The 18,150-nt window shown below is 39.0% G+C and overlaps 1 protein-coding gene across 1 annotated transcript in view; it reads right to left on the bottom strand.

Annotated features, from left to right (window-relative positions):
- LOC129732306 (protein tincar) overlaps positions 1 to 16,800 on the bottom strand; it is a 414,177-nt gene extending 397,377 nt beyond the window's left edge. The window contains exon 1 of the mRNA XM_055693091.1: positions 15,198 to 16,800. The gene's annotated coding sequence lies outside the window, so the exon portion shown is untranslated. The remainder of the gene's footprint in view (positions 1 to 15,197) is intronic.
- Positions 16,801 to 18,150: the final 1,350 nt, after the last annotated feature.

The following is an 18,150-nucleotide window of genomic DNA, read 5'->3' as shown; positions in this document are numbered from 1 at the left end:
TGGTCGTTACAACTTAACCAATAGCATTAGTCCAGTCCGGTATTACACTTCGCATGAAGCGCACAACCGCACTAGGATTTGTTCTCCAGATTTCGGAGGGTTCCAGTAGCCCTCTCTTGAAGAACTTATATCTTTTGATAAAAAATTACCGGACATCAGCATAACAGATGTTTCGAATCTTCTTTTTGCATGCCACATACTCGACATGTATCATCTTGAAGTTTTTTAATAACTTCAAATGATAACGGCTCGGACAATGCCCTGTTATTAAACCAGTATACGTGCTTAGATCTTTCTTTGAACAATCCAGTATTTTGCGAGTCATAGAAACGTGCGGTGTGATGAAACGCTTCGACTGCCTACCGATGGTTGTGTTGTCCAGTTGGATTCCACTTTTAGAGTTTCCCATACCTTCAGTTCCATTCTAAGGGAACAAGCGGATAGACCACATAAACGTTCTGGTCCTATGAACTAAAGAGACGATCCAAGTCCAGTTAATCGGCTCTTTCGTTTCCATCTATGCCACAGTGGACAGGAACCCAAACAAGTCTACTTGATTTTTACAACCCAGTGTTTGGAGTGACTGAACACACTCCCAAACTAGCTTTAATGTGCATGTCGCAGACTTCAAAGCCTTAAACGCTGCTTGACTGTCGGACATAATACAAATGTTTGAGTGTCTGTATTTTCTGCATTTCATTGTACGCTCAGCTAACTTTCCAATCGTTTGCTGAAAAATGAAGAAAATCCGTTGGAAATTGGCTGAGTATTATGCACTTGAAGGTGCATATTTTTCGTGACGCTCTCGATGTTTTTGGTTTTTTAATGTACACCTCTATGTTGGCGTAAAGCGTAATTCTACTCCAAAAAGAAGAGTTTTCAAAATGACGCTGCCGATCTGGTTTTGATTTCAGAGTCTTGGGTTAACAAAAGCATAATAGGTGCCTGCACGAAAGAAGGGAGAGCGAGTGAGCTCTGGAAAAGCTCGGATTGTGTCAGAATTTGACTGCACGTGAGAAGAGATTAAATACTGCAGGGAAATCAACAAGAATATCATTGGGGATTGGAATATATGTTTATTTGGAAGTGGTTTTAAACGATTTGGCCATTCACTACAATGCAGGGATGGCAAGTATCGAGAGTATTATCAGTGTGGGTGAGTGCTTTTTCTTGTTGAAAAAATATATCGCCAATTCAGGCAACAGACATCCGTCTACATTCAAGTTCAGTTAGACAAAAAGCTTGGACATTTAAAAATATAAAGATGCATACTAAGAGAGCTCAAATCGGTACAGCAGTAACTGGAAAAAATTGCCAGTTGCAAATCATCATTAAGTACCTTTCATTTTGTGTTGAAATTTTTATTAGCTCAATGTGACAAAAGTCGATAATTAAATACGGGTAGAAAAATCTGTAATTAAATATATTGATAAACAATGTCGATAGATCCAGGTTTCAGCGAAGTTTTTACCTACTTACTGAAAAAATATTCTGCATCTACCTTGTACACACAGCGTAATATAAAATGAATGTCACTCCTAGTTGTAAAAGATTTCGTAACAGTTAAAGTAAGTTGGATTTACTCTCGGACATACTTTTTTGTCCAACGCCAACCTTTCCAATACGAAGCATAATAATGTTTCGAGCAAACAGTTTCTCGCATTAGAACCTCAACTAAAGCCGTTATCTTCCTCGTAAAGTAAGTTGCCTTTCCGGAAACTATTCTACACGAAACGAAAGTTAACTCCAAAGCATTTGCTAATCTGTGTATCATGTACAGTCGCTGTTGTTAGCCTTTGTTTCAAGTTCCCCCTTCGTTCCCCAGAGCATGGCTATCTTCCAGACAAACGGGGCTTGAGTGTCTTGTGCGCCACCGCCGAATGCTCTACCATGCCCTGTGCCGTCCCCGGTTATAAATCAAAACAGCCTGGCATTATCGCACCAAACAAATGCGGAAGAGAAGCGAGGAAATTGAACTAGAAGGAAAAGCACAAAGCTGAAAACTGCCGCCGTTCGTCCTATTCCGGTTACTACGTAATACTTACCGACGACCGTTCAGCTAGACAGAACCTCTCCTCCCCTCTCACTATGACACCCTTACCAACTGCGGCGGTGTTTTTTCGCATTAGCAATCTGGCATTCGAACCCAACACAATCGGTAGAAATTGATTTTATTTCACCATAGTTCCTTAGTGCAAAACAGAGCTTGGAAGTCGTTGCGAGCAATTAAATTACAATTTCGCAGTACACCGAAAATGGATTATACGCACGACACGATGTCGTGTTGCTTGCTGACTATTGTGTGACACTGCCACCGTCATCCCCTTCCTTGACGGGTAAACAAGACGGTGGTAGGTGGTAGCAACGGAGCTGCAATTCCAGCTGAAGACGACTCCCACTGGGGAAGTCCTGGAAAGTAATTGATGCGGAAGCCTGTAATTCCGAGTGTGAATAGCGAGCAATCGGAACTGTACGGAAGGCACACACCGCCCTAGGCACGGATACCAGTCTAAGCCGGATTCCGAACGGCACCAAGTGACATGATGGGTGACTGTTTATCTCCGGAGTTGGCAGGATGAAAGGAAAAGTATATATAATAAATTGGCATACGGCCTAACGACAGAAGAATTTCGATTTCATTCCACTGTTACTTAGGGCAATCGGATTTAGGTTTATCGTTGCAGACGTGTGAGGAGCACAGAGTGCTCTGGGAGCACGAAGAGCTTGACAGAGCATCGGTTTACATCAAATATTCCAAATGGGATTATTTCATTATTTTTATGACTTTCGAAAACTCATTTATTTCAGCTAACAACTCGGAAGGTCGGTATGCTATAATGCTTGTATTTTGCTGTTATTTAATAAATTGAAACCTGTCACGCCGAATATTGATTTGATTCTAGTATTCTAGGATTTAGTATATTCCTTGGCATTTATGCCTCACAAATGGTGTCGAAATTTGATGTTGGTCTAACAAGCCATGTTCGAACCCCGACTTGGGAAAGACTATATAGTTTAGAGTGTATTATATACACTGTATTTTGATCGCTGTCAGTTTTTTTTTAAATTCCGAAAATAGCGTCACCAGAAAAGCAACGTGGCGAATTGATTTTGTGCAAGCACCCGAAAAATCCTCAGCTCCCTCATCGGGACATCGGAAAACAGCTCGGAATCGTGCAGTCAATTGAGAGTCGCGTGATTAAACGTTAGGAAACATCCCAAGGAGATCAAATCTGAAAAAGACATGAATTGGTTTTTGTATCAGCACTTGCTACTGGCGCTCTCTATAAACAAATAACGAGAACTTAGTTGCGCACCTTATATTGTTGTGTTTTTTTTCATATACGGAAATCCTGGAGAAATGGTCTGGAAATACGCAAAAAACCAATTCATCAATTTTCATAGCGGGGGCCTAGTGTGGTTGGTAACGTCTCCGCCAACCACGCTCGACGCCTGGGTTCGAATCCCACCGCCGACATAGGTGTCGATGGTTGTGAGGTGGCGTGATCCACTCACAACCAACCCAAACTGGTCTAGATTCAATCCTAGCCGACACCGGGAGATTTTCTGAGGCGAAAAATCTCTGGGATCACGCCTTCCATCGCATGAGGAAGTAAAGCCGTTGGCGCCGGTCCGTTAATAAACGGGTCGTGAGTTAGGGTCCTGGGTGTGGAGTCGCCTCCCTGGGCGTCGGTGATTGGCCACAACAGTGGCGGAACTAGACCGACGAAAAATAAGCAAGAATAAAAAAAAAAAATCATCAATTTTTAATCGAATGATCGAATTGGCTAAGCAACTTAAATTGGGGAGCTGCGTAGCCGCAAGGTTACAGAGTCCGCTTTGTCAAGCGGATGGTCGTGGGTTCGAATCTTAGTAGAACCAGGCCATCCGATGTCAAAAAGGACTTAAGCATAGGATTATTCTCAGGCTCCCCACCAGTTACCCTTCCTTTACGCTGAAATCTACAATATCTTTGCATGACTTCCTCTTAGCAAAAAATGAGTCCCTCTTATCAATAAAACTGGCCAGAAGGACGCACGACGAAACTTCTCCAGGGAATTATAATTGGTGATATTTGGCAAGAGGAACGAGTATCGGTATAGTAGAACAGTGAGCGTGTAAGGAAGAGTAGCACATTACACACAAGCACTGATGAACAATAATAATAAGCATGCCACTTCTCAATAGCGGTACTGCTATTAACAGAAGTGCGGGATACAGCAGACACCCGGGCATATCTCACAATAGATCTACGATTCTGGTCGCAGTGAGGAAGTCCATACAGGAAAAAAAAGCAACTTGAATACTTTTCACAAGTGAAGGTCTTTTTTTGACCAAGCAGAATTTTCTCAAAGGGTATCTATATTTTAGGATGCAGTCTACTTACGCATACTTTATAGCAACTTAAATTATCATCGTTAGAACAATCGTTCTGCATTGTACACTTATATCGATGTATAACTGTATTAAATTTTTAGCATGTTTGTGCAGTTGTGTTTGGCACATAAAAGAACTACTCCGTGAAATAAGGATTAATTGTCCAACGCTTCTGCTCTGCAGCAAACAGTCATTAAATGTGAGCCATATGCACCTGGGGTAGCCTAATAAGAAGGCTATAAATATATAATTCTTTATAAATTTCTCCGAAAATTTCACTCTTTCTCCATTCAAAAACACACACCACTGGCCAGCTCCCGAAAGGTGCAATTGCACTTTAATGGGTGTGCTGCTGCCCATGAACGTGAACTTGTCCCCGTTTCTTTGATCTGCTGCACCGTTGCATCTGTTCTGTCCTGTTCTGCTCGTGGGCATTACGATTCGGAATGAGTTTTGAGTTTACGAACCGGCAGCCAGGCCAAATTAGATCCAAATAGCGAAGACGACTGACATTCGCTTGGTTGTTTTTTTTTTTCATTCAGCCTCTCCAAATATCTCGTGATGCATCGAAATTATTCGTTTTCATGCTTTCACAGTCATAGCCACTGAAAGGACGACTTCTCTGCAGGGTGATGGGTGAGGCAATTATTTTTAGGATGGATCATAAATCATCACTTCGTTGGTTTCTCTACGCGCGTCAAGTACACTACGCTGCCTAAGTATTCTGTATATTCTGTGAATGCAAATTTGGAAGTGGTGCTCTGTTTGTGAATGATGTCGGTTAAAGTTTTTCGAGATGAGATCGTAATGCCCGTAATGATGAGAACCATTTTCGACCGATAACTTTTGTGGATAGATAGGATGCTAATTTGTTTTTTATTACTATTCACTGTGATGAAATCTATAAGAATTTTAGCGTCAGGACTTTATGTCGCACCACAGAATAAATAAACCATTTGCATTTTTACTTATTTAGTAGATATCATTTATCACTCCCGCATTTCGATTAGTCAAGTAGATTCTCATTGCTAGTCAGTGAGTCACATTCAGTTTCCCCGCTCCACGGTCTCACTCAAGGCCACTCGACAAACAATAGTCCATCTTATATTTTTTAATAAATAATCAAGTAGATCACAATGGTAGGCCGTAAATATTAAGGGGTGAACACATGCGTCTATCACCTGTTCCCTTCAACAGCATCAACTGAAATACCCACCCTGTGAGAGTGGTACGCCCCGCATGCACTTCCCACCGGTAGTCGATTTTTTCCACTCACTGAAAGTAAAAATGCAACAAATCGCCTAGAGCCCTATAAGCCTGCAGCGCTGCACATATTCATCAACCCGAGTTTTGGGTGGTTATAGGGAAGCCAGTCAAGGAGCCTCAAGCACCCTTCCGATGTAGAGCACACAAAGTGATGGCTGCACACAGTCATTCAACTTGAAAAGCCGTAAAATGTCCTCTTGAGGTCCTCCCTCTGCGGGGCAGTTTTGTGCTTCACTTGAATTGTGGTACGGGTTATTGTTTATAAAATGCACGTCCCGAAGGCCTCTGCAGCTTTGAGCGGATAAGCATTTCCTCATGTGTGTATTCGTCAGTAATTTGTTCGAAAATAATTGATCAGTTGCATGTTTGATACTGTTGTACTACAGCATAAAAATACTTTGGCGATATTTAATATATATCTAATGAAAAATTTGAAGTGAATTGATTCCTTGTATCCAAAGCCGAGAGAAACCAGTCTAAAACTTACGCTATTATCGATATTTTTTCGTTTAAATCATTGATAACATCTACTCGACGATAATTGAACTTAAAAAACTTATACTGTCACTACAGTACCAGATAATAATTGTAATGAATCATAAAAACAACATGAACGAGGCATGTTTATCAATCACTCTAGATTGTTGAGTGTCCTGTTTGGTTGCTTAGTGTACCGAATAGATCGAAATCCACCTCGTAGACGAATCCCTCAGACGATGCTTTGGCTAGCCAAGTTTACCCTAGCATTCGATTCAATTTTATTATATCTTTTAGGCAGTACATTATTTTCCATTCGCCATTCAAGCAAATTTTCTTATCGTTAAAATTTCATTTAGTCACCGATTTTTTTAATTGATGCCTCTGCGAAACATCCAATAAATTTCAGTCAACTTGCAGCAGCAGAGGAAATAATGGCTTCGGTTTCTTTCTAAAAATATCTGCTTAAGAATATTTAAAAACTGCCCTAGAACTGTGTCCGTCCTCAATTTAACTATCCTGACCAGGGTTGATATTTGTTGACACTCTTGAGTGAAAGTGAAAAAAAGCATCCATAAACGTTATTTTTTTACAATCCTTTCAGAGTTCTCCCTTCCCGCTTTTTGCATGAAAGTGAACTGTCAAAACACCTCATTATATTTCATGCGATGAAAGCAAGACACCAAAATTAGTTTATCAGTTAACGAAGATTGTCAAGGCATCGGTCAGTGTCAGTGAAAAAGTGTTTCGGTGAGGTTCATGTTGGTTGAGTGGACTGTTTGTTTGTCTTTTTCACTTTGAAGTGAAGATCATTTGGTTGGATTTGTCGTCAAATTTCATTCCGTAACCGCGAACGATGCGCGCGATCTATTTCATCTGAGTATAACAGCACGTTACTAGGACGAAAATCTAGTGTATCTGAAAGAGTGCTGCGATCGTTGGAAGTGAGAATTGAAAATGATTGGCTGTAATTTTCGAAGAATTTTGCTGGGGAAAATGACTTTTATCAGCACTGATCCTGACACGTAACTTCCATTGAGAATTAATTTCTATGAAGGTTTCGTGCTACGTTTTTATAAGAGAAAACTGTACTGATCTCAATATCCAAAGTAGACCGACTGAATAAAATAAGTTAGAGACGTTTTTTTTAACAACGAGTGAATGGTGCAGTGAAACAAAATATTACACAAGCTGACTCAAAACAACGTTAAATTCAAATAAGGTTAACTGAACTTTAAGCTAGACTAAAAGAGTAGGGTTCTTTTCAGGTGTATTCCGAGAATTGAATCAGAAATTTCTACGCTCTGTGAAACATCATACAACTTCACCCGCGGCGAATAAATTGAACGGATAAAATCTTGTGAAAACATAACAATTTTTTAACAAGTTAAAGTACCTTTACTTTCTGAACAAAAAATTAAATTTTTCGGATACTTACACTCAAAATATTTTTCACGTTATAATTACCGGAAAAGTTATGTGAATATTTTCCACTGTCATTTTCATGTAGATTTTACGTGATTGTCATTTGAGTTCATCATGAACTGGTGAGATGATTTATCCTGTGAATCTTATTCAGTAGACATATGCATTTCATGTGAGTTTCACGTAGAATTTAACTACCGGTAAAGTGAAAAGCATTTGATTGTTCGATAGGTTCTACGTTTAATACAACGTATAATTTTCATTTGTGGTTTCCCAAATTCTTTAGAGACTAGGAATAGTTTTTAGAAATTATCCAAACATGTTGCTTGATAAGTTCACGGGCATGCAAAATCATCAATTCGTATGAATTAAACGACATACAAAATGGCAAAATGATACTGCGGCATTCGATGGCGATCATCACTGTTAGCTGCAACTGTTTATGTTCAAGAAATTCCTCGCAATTTGAACTGAATCTGTGTGAAATCTCGATGCCGGATTCTTATGGTTTTTCTAAAGCTCACTTATTGGGAAGTCATCGAGGAATTCCTTTCATGTTCAAAGACTGAATCAGTCAACAGCTTCGCAATTTTGATTTCTGTGTATTTTCGCATGGAGAGTTCACGCGATACTTCATTCTGTTTGACGTTGCCAAATTGACGTAGATGCTACGTGATAAAACATAGTATGCATGTGATGTTTGTCACATAAATCACGCAAAATGACAGAAAATGAATAAGTACAGGAAATTTCACATAACATAATATTTTAAGTGTAAAAATCGGGATTTTACTTTTTTAGGCTTCGCATTCCCACTGAGTGAGTTGATGACGGTGACATTTCATAGATCAATTACAGACTAACAGATATAACACTTTGAACAAATTATCGATCAATCCATCGTTCGGATGATAACAGTAGTTTATGTAAGTAACACTAGCACCACCTACTGTCATGTTCGCGCTGCGTCCTATATTTCGACAACAGCGCACGTACGCATGTGTCAAATTGGGAACTAAGAAAAATGTATGAGATGACAAGACAGCGCCTCAGAGGGCGTTGTCGCGCGACGACTGTTATTTGAATGAAAATTTGAAATGATGGTTTTTTGTGGCGATGGAGCTTGGTTTCAGTGTTACGTCTGTTAGTCTGTGGATCAATATTAGTGAAAAGTGTTTATGAAGAAAATCTGTAAATCTGAAGGATGAAATTACATATTAACTTCTGGTTTTTTGAGCCCATTCCTTTTGCTGTCTTAAAGTGAGTTGTGTTATATTGATCTAACATTAATAAAAACCTTGTTGTGCTTGTTGTGAAAGTATGAATTTTCATAAAAAATAAAAGCTTTCCCTTTCACATTTTGAAATATCTTGAACTCGTATGCTTGGAATCATATTACATTATTAAAATATGTTAAATTTTTTTAACCAAAACAATTTAGTGTTCATTGGATTTTTTTTTGTTGAAAATGATTTCGTTTTAACAGCGTATATTTTTATGCTAAGCATTATCAATTCTTTACCATTCGTTCTTAAAAAAATTTCTCTATGCAGCTGAAGATTTTTGAGCTATAATGCAAAGTATAAGCTAAAATACATGCACCCCTTTATAAAATTACTCTTGAGTCTAAATGTTCCTTCACTTGTGGAAAAAACTCATTTTGCTGCAAAAACTAAATACTTTTATATTGATAGCCCCGGAGCAAACACCATTAGTATACAATGTCGCGACATTTTCCAAAGAATTTTTTTTTCAATTTTCCGATAAACCACGGATCGTTTCATTTTTTGTGCACTCGTTTGGCGCTTGAGTACAAACACTAGGATAAAGCCAATCGAATACAAAACAGCTCAAAATTATGCAAATGTTTTAAGCGTGTTTTCACTTTCTGGAACGCTCTTTATGTAGGATGGATAAGGGGATCGAAGGTATTTTCGTTTTATCACTCTTCATTATAACATTGATAATTCCAGTTTTCAACTCGATTTATTTAGAGAGGAGTTGAAAAATCCTTTATATTGAAAACAAATGTCTGATTATAATTCGAAATTTGGAATTTTCATGTTGTCACATTGCACATCTTAGCCATTTTTACCAATATAGATAACATATGCTTTTAGCATGTAAAGTGACTTGGTTTGATCGTTGCACGTTTATTTTAGGTGTAATCTTGACCTTAAATTGTAGTTCTTCATGCAATCTATCATGCTGTTATCATGCAAGTTCGACCTACGTTTAGTACTCATTTATAATAAAGAAATCTCCTTTCATAATCTGCACCAGGTGATGCTATTCAATAGATATAAGTTTTAGGTTAGAATCTATGCCCGCCCGTTTCGGCATCTACAATATCTTGGCGCTATTGGACAACAATCAAAACATCGGAAGAAAGCCCGGTTCCGGGCGGCCGACAACCATGAGTGATAAGAAGCTCCAAAGGATGCTGAAAAGAGAGACCGAAGAAAAAGTGGCTGCATCGTTGCGTGCGCTTGACCGGGAGGTCGATGCAACCGGCCAAACAGTGAACAAATACCTGGCGAACATGGACATAGGGGGATTAGAGGCATAAGGAGCACACGGGGCGAAATGGGCACCCCTCTTTTATGCGAAACTACGCATTTTTAATACAATATGGTATGTGGAACTTTTTCGTAGTTACTACAGTATCTCTTTATGTAGAACAACAGTGATTTATCTGTTTAAAATATGGAAATATATTGAAAAAATCAACTTGGTTCCCGGATGTTGGAAAAATTATTATTATTGCGCACTACAAAATAAGCTTCTACGAACGTTCGAATGGCTCAATCAAGTATGTAGGCACATCAATATAACGTACGGGTCGTACCCCGAATTTCACCGTCATTGAAGTTTTGATTTTAAGCTATAATTAGTGTTAAAATCTCATGTTAACTTTAACTAATTCGATAGAGGCGAAATGGTCACCTTTAGGTGGGGTGAAATGAGCACACCTTGTCACATAAACTTACCTGAAATTCATCTCAGTCAGTGCCTTAGAATATCAATGTTTATTCATGAGTAGATGAATTGATTTAATCTCAGTGTCAGCACATTTATTCTCTGATGCAACTCAGTAACCTATGTTCATTGCGACGATGCATGAATATCGTTCCTCATATTCAATGACAGAACGGTGGAATGAATATCAATGGCCTCGTAATGATATTCAAAGAAGCTTCGGCGATTATCAATCCAAGTAGTGCAAATCTGTTCAGAAGCTGTACACTGCCCAGTGGTCGAATAAGGTTAATTTTGATTTTCACTATTTTGATATGATTTTTATTTTTGACGATCAAAATATCAACACGAGTGTTAAAGTTTATCTTGTCGGTGTTCACCGGTTGTTTGGTACCATGAATATCAACGGTCGCATGGGTAGTATGATTATCAATATAAAGACGGCTGAAAATCGATGCTTTTGAATATCATGACAGTGAATATTCTCAGCACTGATCTCAGTAGACTTGTGAGTTTGTCTGTTTCCATAGTCAGTGTTTGTTTACAGTGATGGTGCGAACATATATTAGAAAATCTTTAAGACCGAATTGGCCAGAAAATGGGACTGCAGGCAGAATTGGCCACCATAAGCCGCGACGGGACATTCACAAAATTAGCCGCCAAGTATCACGGCATCTCGCGACAAACGTTGGCCCATTAGTTGTACTACTACACAGTTTCTAGGTATGTTCTAGAAGAGTGTTCATTATACCCCGAGGGTACTCATTATGCCTCAGTGGGGTGCTCATTGTGCCCCACACATCGACTGATTGCTAGTTTTTGATGCATGAATCTAATTTGTGATTTTCACCATTATACGATAAACTTTTAGATTTGTGAATAGTGTACATTTAATTATAGATAGTTGATTCAAGTTTCGCACTCAAGACAGCTTAAATTTCTTGTCGTTTTCCATGCTTAAATCAGCAACCAAGTTAGGGTGCTAATTATGCCCCTATTCCCTCAGATATCAGGAAGCGGCAGATCCGTTCACTGGTTTCGGAGCTGCAGACAATGAAGCAGCAGATAAAATAGTCAAATTGGTTTCTTGGCGAACCGCGACGTGACTGTAGTGATGGACAACGAGACCTTTCTCACCCTGAACGGTAATGATTGGCAGGGCACTTCGTGTTTTACGTACCCCACAAAGGAAGTGAGCTCTGAGGTAAAGTTCATTTTTCACACAAGGTCCCCAAGATGGAACTTCTGTAGCTGACAAGCAGCGAGAAGGGGATGTTAAAGCCGCTCATCTTTCGGACTGGCCGTGAATGTGGAAATTTGTAGTACGGAGTGCCTGCCGGAAGTTGTGTCGTTCATCAAGTAATATCATAAGGGCGAAGACGCGGTGTTCTGGCCGCAACTGGCATCGGAGGAGATGAAGCCGCTGAATATCGACGAGGTACCCAAGTCAGCGAACCCGCCCAATGTTCCCCAGCTGCGTCTCATCGAGAATTTCTAGACAAACCTGAAGCGTAAGATCTACTCAAACTATTTTGTAGCGAAAACTGGAACTGATAAACAATACGAAGAGAGAACTCCAAGATATGCCCACACGCATGTTTTCATTATTTCAATAACCGTAAGTTTGCCAACAGGAGCTTTTAAGTAGACTAATTTGGGTTGCAAGGCATTTTAACACTTTTCTCTTTGAGAAATCGAAGAATAAGTTTTATCATAACCATGTTCCGCTGAAAGTCAAATTTTTCACGTAAATTAAAAGTGTCGTATGTCAACAAATGAAATAAAACTTATTTTTATTGCACCCTTGCCACACACCTGTCTGAGCGAATTAAAAATCACACAATGTGACAATTCAGCACATCCTCGGGTTTTGTAACGTGTATTTTTTACACTTTTATACTGCGTCGTTTCTATCCCAAGCAATTGTAGGAAGCTGCGTAGCCGCAAGGTTACAGAGTCCGCTTTGTCAAGCGGATGGTCGTGGGTTCGAATCTTAGTAGAACCAGGCCATCCGATGTCAAAAAGGACTTAAGCATGGGTTTATTCTCAAGCTCCCCACCAGTTACCCCTCCTTTACGCTGAAATCTACAATACCTTTGCGTGACTTCCTCTTAACAAAAAATAAGTCTCTCTTATCAATAAAACTGGCCAGAAGGACGCACGACGAAACTTCTCCAGGGAATATAATTGGTGATATTTTGCAAGAGAAACGAGTATCGGTATAGTAGAACAGTAAGCGTGTAAGGAAGAGTATCACATTACACACAAGCACTGATGAACAATAATAATAAGCATGCCACTTCTCAATAGCGGTATTGCCATTAACAGAAGTGCGGGATACAGCAGACACCCGGGCATATCTCACAATAGATCTACGATTCTGGTCGCAGTGAGGAAGTCCATACAGGAAAAAAATAATAATAAATAAATCCCAAGCAAAGTGTGCATAAGCGAAGGAAACGACATGCAGCAAACTGTGCAGGGTAATTCATGCACACTCTCTGTATTCAATCCAGTGCTTTGTACAGAGTTGCCAATGTTCCAGTTTAAACTGGATTCTTCCAGTTTTTTTTTAGTGATCCAGTCAAACAGTTTTAAAACCAAGCTCCGATTGGTTTCCGGAAATATTTTTAGATTGTAAATGTTGTAGAGTGTTAAATCATTGTAACAATTCTTATCTACATTTCCAGCCTATTCTATTTTCTCGCACGAAACACGGCCAAAATATAAACTACATAGCAAGGATGAGATGAAAAAGGAGAGTAAGATAAGCTCTATTCAGGAACTGACAAATAGATTTTACCAGATCGTGAAAAAAAAACAATTCCAATAATAGCTTAATATGTTATTCAAAAATAAAAACCATCGATCTCAAAAATGTCATATACAAGCGGCATTCAACAAAATAATTTCTGTTGCGTAGAAGTTTAAATATTGGGATAATTAGATACCAAGAGATAGCGAACTCAGAGATAATTGGATTTTAAACTTCACTGATGTAACGTAAAAAAATGTTGCCTCAGTACTATTGTTAAAAGTTAAATCAAAGTTCATTTTCATAATTTTAAAATAAATTAATTAGGCCGTTTTAAATCTAATATTAGGATAACAATAAAATTAAAAGGAAAGGAATCCCGAAACAAAACAGTTCTGATTGAAATAATTGATTTTTCGCTATATTTAAAACTAACATTGGATTCAGTAACCATCACAGAGAAGCTCTATTGCATTTTTATGCTATTCATTTTTTTTTTTTTAAATCCAGTTTTTTCCAGTTTTTTCTTAAGCATTCTTCCAGTTTTAATAAAATTTATATTGGCAACACTGGTTATGTAGGGTTGGGAACATATTTCAAGCAGCTTTAGGAGCCGCCTGTGTATTGAGTCGATATACTCTAAATCGTTAAATTGAAATACAAACATAAGAACATCAAATTGTTCTCTACCTTTTCTCTGTCAACATTGGTTTTCATATTCTAAAGTTTATCTAGCAAACTTTAACAATAATCAATTGAAGTTCCCCATCGAGGGACACAATTCCAATCACCTCGAACCTATTTTAAGCAGTTTGCATCTGTTTCGCAGGGAATTTTCTTTAGCACCCGAATAGCGCCTGAATACCTGCAATTTTGTTTGATTTTTTTCGTTTGATGTTTTCCGAAGATTTTTCTGCGTTGAACGGTATATCGGTAATCCTACCCTATGTGGTCTAGAAAAGTTTAAAACAATCAGGGTATTTTTGTTGTTGTGAAAAAAAGTCCAAGGAAACTTATTTTAAATGATGGGCATTCAACCATTTAACATTTTATTAAATCCATAGAATTGGTAGCCATTAGATAAGAATATATATGTCAATTGCCCAAAAATATCGCTTAAGATTTTTCTTACTGCAGAATCAACTGTTGTGAGCATAATAATTCATTCATTAAGAAAAATGGCTAAACGCAAATCGATTTTAATTAGGAACGAAAAACACTATTTTAAAGAAATACTGACTCTTAATTTAAAAACTGTACATAGAGTGGTGAAGAACTTAGGTTTAAAAAAAACTGACCATAAAAACAACAACATCATCTTAATTTTTATGGTACTGAAAATATCAAATAGATGCCAGCGTAGATATTTTAAATATGAAGTTCATAATGTGCATGAAAAATCGTTTCACTAATTATTAGATGTTGCTGCCAAATATTTCGGCCTTTAGGTACGAGATTTAGGTGTAAAATCAAAAAATACTTCTTGCGCGAAAAAAATTGCTCAAATGCTCTTCCAGTCTATATTCGATCATAAGATGGCTTTTTCGATAAACCAACTTCGTACTTCGAGACCAACTGGGAGGCGATTTGCTACGATAACAATTTAAACTCTACTTTTGATATTAATTGTCTTCAAATTAGATTATTCTACAATATTCACATTTCTTGACAGTGCAAGTACTAGATTTCACTTTTAATACCAGCAATAAAAATAATCTTAGAATGAACTGTTGAAAATAATTGATAATTCATCAAAATTGTCTGATTGACGCGATCTGAAAAACAAATTTCAGTTCTTTGACTCCTTTCTGTCGAAACTATCGAAATTACATAATATAAACTGCGCAGTTCCAAGCTCGACACTGCAAGTTTTTTTCCCTCGCATAGGACAACTAAAACATAGCTCTATATCACTTACCGGCGTTATACCGATGAATCCTATTTATAACCAACGCTCATACAATCCGAACTGGGATGCAGTCCAAAATTCACGTAATCCAAACAGTAATCGGTCGGTCCGGAGCGAATGCGAATAGTACAAGTTCAGTCCGCACACGTAAACAACTCGGTTTTTTTCCTCCAATTGTCAATAATGGATTTGGCGTGTTGTTTTTTTTTTTCGTTTTCACAATTTACCGGCGGGCGACGAAAATCAAATTTATCGCTGAATTATACTGTTTGTTGCGCAATCTAGCTCGGTCGATCTGGTGTGCATATGCAATGATGAATTTTCGTTTTTCAAATAATTTTCATTCACTTCTTTCAGTCACGCGCTTGTTAATATATGTTTATTTTTTCTGATCAGATATGGAAATATTTAATTACAAGCTGATTATTCCGGTAGTTAAACTCACACTAATTAGGCGGCTAAATTAAGTGGTAGATATATTTTCACAGTAACACATAATTTGTTTCATCGATGATAGCGCAATATTAGTGATATATTCGATTAAATATGCAAGTAGAATTTACTAGAATTATTAAGCTCACGTGACGTTTTCTTGGTATTTTCAATTCATTCTTCACTTCCGGGAAACACGAACGATGATATTGCAGCAAAAATCAATAATTTGAAGGTCATTCCACCATCCAAATCTACATCCGAGGCTTTTCATGCACTGCTACTAGACACGGACACCGGTATTGTGAATAGGTATAACTAACCACCCCTCGCAAGTATTTCCGAGAACTATCAAAAATCCAGGAACAACTTTTTTTCGATCGCACGGAAAATTAGGTTTTTCGTTATTAAACGATCCACTTCCAAGCTTAGAACTTCACGTAATTTCACAAATTAAACATCTTTACCATTTTATTTGCTGCCGCTTTAAACGTGAATGCATTCCAGCGAGGGAAAAGTATAAACACTAGCTTTGATCGCTTGCCACCCACACGAAGGAAACCACCTGCTCACCCACTGGCTTCCAGGTATTATTTTTCTCTCTTCTCTCAGAATCTGGTAACACTCGAACGTAACAAACGCTCTTTTAATGATTGTTATGACAATTTTTCTCCTCCAAACACCCTCCAGCTTGACACCTCTCGTCACCCAAAATGTGATAATGAGCTGCTCGCTTCACTCACATGCTGTTTCACCAAAAGACCGACAATCGAAAACACAACAACGCTGCATTCTTTTGTATATAAAATCTTGCGAGCGTTATCTCTCGTTCTACTCTACACTTCACACCTCCACACCTTTGCTGTTGTTCGACCGGTGCCACTGAGCAGCACCGCTATCCAACAAGGATGGCCCCACTCGAGAAGAACAAAAATTAAATTCGCGTCCTTGTGCTTTCAAGCAAAACACCCCCGCACCACGCTCCTTTGTTGCGGCTCACTGTTATTGAAAACTCTCCGGAATCAGCTCCTGCCGCCACAGAACACTGCACCACTTTCCACCAGCTGGCAGTTGTTGCCTTCTTATACGCGCACACCCACACACACCGACCGGGAAAGCGACGCGTACGGGCAGGAAAAACCGACTAAGTGCATCCGCTCACTACGACCCTCGATGAAGGAATGACCGCTCTCCTCGCGCATCGGCAGCCGAAACCTATTATGCTGCTCTGGCTGTGGCTGCCTGTTTGGACGTTGCATGCAGGAGCATTCACCGAGCACAAAAGGGATACTCCAGCGGTAAATAGCATAAAACATCGCACGAGTGAACCGATTTTGATGTGTGTGCGTATGATGCTCTCTCGTAAGAACGCGCGATGCCGGGCGAGAGAGGAGCGAAAGGCTGCGCACAAACTACGCGGTATGCAGAATGAACGTTTGTTATCAAACAAGCCTATCGATCAGAGTTGTCAAATGATGCTGTTTTGATTTCACTTAGAAATCGACGGTGCAGATATTTAGAATAGACTGGCTTTTCATATCAACTTCATATCAACGCAAGCAATTAATACAAATACAAAACTGATATGCAAAATATTCGAATCAATATTCACACCAATTTGGCAGACTGTTGAAAAATTATACAAAACCCCGGCTTCTTTTCTCAAAAAAGCTTCTTCAAAGTCATAACACATGACCAAAGCTATTTTCAAAAAAAAAACAATCTAGCATCACATCTCAAGCAGTTTTTACTCATGCTCAAAAGATCGTCATTCTAAAACGTTCATTCAGCAGCAATCACAGCATTGCAAGCTGGGCGATGTTCCCAGTTTCATCGCATACCAAAACAAACTCAAAGCGTTGTTGCCTGTGCATGACGACGCGCACTGTAGCAACGTATCTTACCGGCTTTTGCACTCCAGCAAAAAGGGTCGCCGCTGGAGAATCCAAACATAACAGAGGAGCACAGCATCTGTAATAAACTTTGTTTTCATAATCAGCAGATAGCGGATCCTACCAACCCTGGCGTTTGAAATGCTAACCAACATGTTCTGTGGACCAGTCGCAGTTTCAAACTCTAATAAGCATGCGGGACACGAGCTACAATCAGAGTGATGCAGTTCCACGCTTCGAAACCCGTGGCGTAATGAGCCCCGTTCGGAACCTCGCGCAACATACCAATTAAGGAAGACAAATGTCAAGCCAGGAACGCATTCCTACACACAGCACATGGTTGAGATGGGATTTAATCAAACGTTACGAAATCGGTAAACCGGTCCACCGAGAACCCATCAATTTCATCTTCAAGTGTGTCGGACAGCATACAAATTTATGCAAATTTTCCAAAAAACCGGTACAATAGTGCAATGAACGGGGTAAACCTGTTTACCCGGCAGGATACCTATCGCGCGCCAAGTGCCATCGCAGAAGAAGCCAGGAGGAAGCGTAAAACCACGTGTCAGCACTCGTTTAACGTGTTTAAGGTAAACGCACACCCCACTGCATCCCGCTTGCTGCAACAGGCTCGAATC

The sequence above is a fragment of the Wyeomyia smithii genome, chromosome 3 (assembly GCF_029784165.1).
Source record: "Wyeomyia smithii strain HCP4-BCI-WySm-NY-G18 chromosome 3, ASM2978416v1, whole genome shotgun sequence".
In the NCBI taxonomy this organism is placed as follows: Eukaryota; Metazoa; Arthropoda; class Insecta; order Diptera; family Culicidae; genus Wyeomyia; species Wyeomyia smithii.
This window is presented reverse-complemented; position numbering and strand designations above follow the sequence as displayed.